Below are 3,418 nucleotides of genomic sequence, written 5' to 3' on the forward strand. Positions count from 1 at the left end.
TGCTTAATGAAATAATAGATTTAGGTAATGATCATCAACGGCCACTAACATTACAGAAAAGAAAGACCCCTCAGCACGATGCGCCTCCAGACGGAAGTACACACACCACCTGTGAAGGACTGTTGTCCAAAATTCCAACCTGGGTCAGATCAGGCCTCTTGCCCTAACCACCAGTTCACAGGAAATACAAAGGACAGAGGAACATCCTAAATTGTCATCAGCCAATGCATTCAGCCAAATCCAGAACATGGGAAATTATACAGGACAAATCATCCAATTTCTTAAAAAAAAATAGAAAAGAAAAAAACTTATGAATAAAAGAAACTTGAGAGACTTTTCAACCAAATGCAGTGTGTGAACATTTGAACTTTGATCCAAACAAACTAAATGTAAAATAACATTCAGGAGACAATTGGAAAATTTGCGCACTGACTAGATATTCGATGATATTAAAGAACTGTGGACAATTTTTTTGTAAATTGTGATAATAATATTGTGATTATGTTTTTACTTTTAAAGGTACATATTAAAATGTTTACAAATAAAATGATACAATGTCTGGGGATTTTCTTCAAAATAATCCAGTAGGGGCAAGTGGAAGTGGCTAGGGGTATACTTGAAATGAAATTAGCTGTGAGTTGATCATTGTTGAATCGAAGTTATAAGTGCATACAGTTTCATTATACTAGTCTCTCTACTTTTGGAAACATTTGAAATTTTCTACAATAAAACCATTGAAAGAAAAGATAGTGACACCTGCCACCCCCAACCCCACATAAAGAGCGTCGTGGGGTGAGGCCTGTCAGCTTTTCTTCTGGGACAGCAGGGAAGGGAAACTGAAGAGACAGAGTGGCACTTCACAGTTAGTGCAGGAGATGAAGGCCCTCAGGGTTTGAGCCAGTGGTGGCATCTTTGGATCAGGGGGAAACCAGCCGAGGCCTGGAGCTGGTAACGAAGAAAGAAAAACCAAGAAGCTAGCCTGGGCCTAAGGTCTCAACAGCTGCAAGGCTGTTCATATTAGCCTGTAAGACTTCTCTTAGCAACAAGCCTATAACCAATCATAAGAGTCCTTAACTCTGGGACAGTAAAAAAGAGCTATTTTGCTCATTTAAGAAACATTAGCAGGGCCGGCCCATGGCTTAGTGGTTAAGTGCGCGCGCTCCGCTACTGGTGGCCCGGGTTCGGATCCCAGGTGCGCACCGACGCACCGCTTCTCCAGCCATGCTGAGGCTGCGTCCCACATACAGCAACTAGAAGGATGTGCAGCTATGACATACAACTATCTACTGGGGCTTTGGGGGAAAAAAATAAATAAATAAAAATTAAAAAAAAAAAAAGGAAGAAAGAAACATTAGCAGGGCCTGCCCCGTGGCTTAGTGGTTAAGTGCCAGCCCTCCGCTACTGGCGGCCCGGGTTCGGATCCCAGGCACGCACCGACGCACCACTTGTCCGGCCATGCTGAGGCTGTGTCCACATACAGCAACTAGAAGGATGTGCAACTATGACATACAACTATCTACTGGGGCTTTGGGGAACAAAAAGGAGGAGGATTGGCAATAGATGTTAGCTCAGCGCCAGTCTTCCTCAGCAAAAAGAGGAGGATTAGCACGGATGTTAGCTCAGGGCTGATCTCCCTCACACAAAAATAAATAAATAAATAAAAAATAATTAAAAAAAAAAAAAGAAACATTAGTTACACACATGATGCTGTGCTGGTTGAGATAGGCTCATGAAAACAGCAAAGACAAAATCCTTGCCCTCACAAAACTCACAGTATCATAAGAAGTCTAAAAACTGTAGTTGGAAAGCAATATTGCTGTTACAACATGAACGTGTAAGCAGAATATACAAAAGCAACATGGAAAGCAGGAACGCCTAAGTTTGTGTATAGGCACCAGGGAAGGTTTCACAGAAGACACAGCTGTTGAGTTAAAACTTGAAGACTAAGTTGGTGTTTCCCAGGACGAGAGCCAGGAGTAGTAGGTTACTTCAGGAAGAAGGAAATGAATTTGCTAGATATAGCATGAAATTGCAAAAGCATGTGCTGGGAACTACAAGTATTTGTTTTGCTGGAGCATAATGTGGGGTCCTAGGATCTGTTCCCCAACCTGCTATGACCACCATACTTTATCTCCCTTATTCTAGGCTTGGGACAAGGGGAAAGCTTTAAGCCTGGGATTCTTCCAGACTTTTAAAGCTAGTTTCCTGATGGGAAAGTGAGATGACATCCAACTTCAAGGAAAACTTACAGGTTCTGGGCCAGGCTGCATTTTGGGGTCCAGTTTTAAAATGCAGTCCATGGGCTGGCCCGGTGGCTTAGCGGTTAAGTGCGTGCGCTCCGATGCTGGCAGCCCGGGTTCGGATCCCGGGCGCGCACCGACGCACTGCTTCTCCGGCCATGCTGAGGCCACGTCCCACATGCAGCAACTAGAAGGATGTGCAGCTATGACATACAGCTGTCTGCTGGGGCTTTGGGGGGAAAGAAAAAAAAAAATGCAGTCCAAGAAAGACTGATGTCAAAGAAAAAAACGTGTGAGGGTTTAAGGCCCAACAAAAACACCTGTTGTGAGTGGTAACAACCCACTTCCTACAGTCATAGATCCTTGTACAAACAAGGAAGACGAGTCCAGCAGGAATTAACCTTCTAGACGTCTTTGTCTGTAGCAGTAAGGCTGTGAATCCACAGCAGTTTTATATAGACTCTCTATCACCCTGTATTTATTTCCAAACAACAAATCCTTTTCTCTTTTTATTTATTGCTGTACAATTTAAGTGCTCATCTAAATAGGTAGTTTAATGCACTTATTTTGAAACTACAGATGATACATCAACGACCATAATAACAAGGGTTGTTGTGAGTGTAATACTTGAGAGCAGGGATAAGGAATCAATTTGCATTACAAAATTGATAGCAAAACGCATCTGGAAAATATGCGTGTAGCTTTGGGGTTTTTTAAATTGTATTTTTAAATGTTTCAGACAAGCAAGGCCTTTCCCATGTGCCTGGCAGAGTAAATTCCTCATCAACATCCGTTGGGTGATTTCACACAACCGCGCTCCCACGCCTCTCGGCCTGCTTGCGGAGAAGCTTCCCGTTTCTCCGGCAGTCACTTCCCCTAGCTTCGGGGACTCTAGAGGTCCCGTTGCACAAGCTCGGCCCCAGACCCGGCGTGGCGCAAGCCTTTGCCTGGTGTACCCGCGGGAGGTCCCGGGACCCCCTGGCCGCGCGTAACCCGAGACTCTCTTACGCACTCGCCGGTCTCCAGCCCGCGCGCACCGCGCCCGGGTCTGGGAAGGGGAGGAGCCAATGCAGGCCCCGCCCCTCGCTCCGCCCCGCCCCCGCCGCTCTGCCAGGTGCGCGTGCGCCCCGTGCCGCCTCACTCTCGGCGGCTCGGCGGCGGCCTGGCACGCGCGCGCC

The sequence above is a fragment of the Diceros bicornis genome, chromosome 40 (assembly GCF_020826845.1).
Source record: "Diceros bicornis minor isolate mBicDic1 chromosome 40, mDicBic1.mat.cur, whole genome shotgun sequence".
Classification (NCBI taxonomy): Eukaryota; Metazoa; Chordata; class Mammalia; order Perissodactyla; family Rhinocerotidae; genus Diceros; species Diceros bicornis.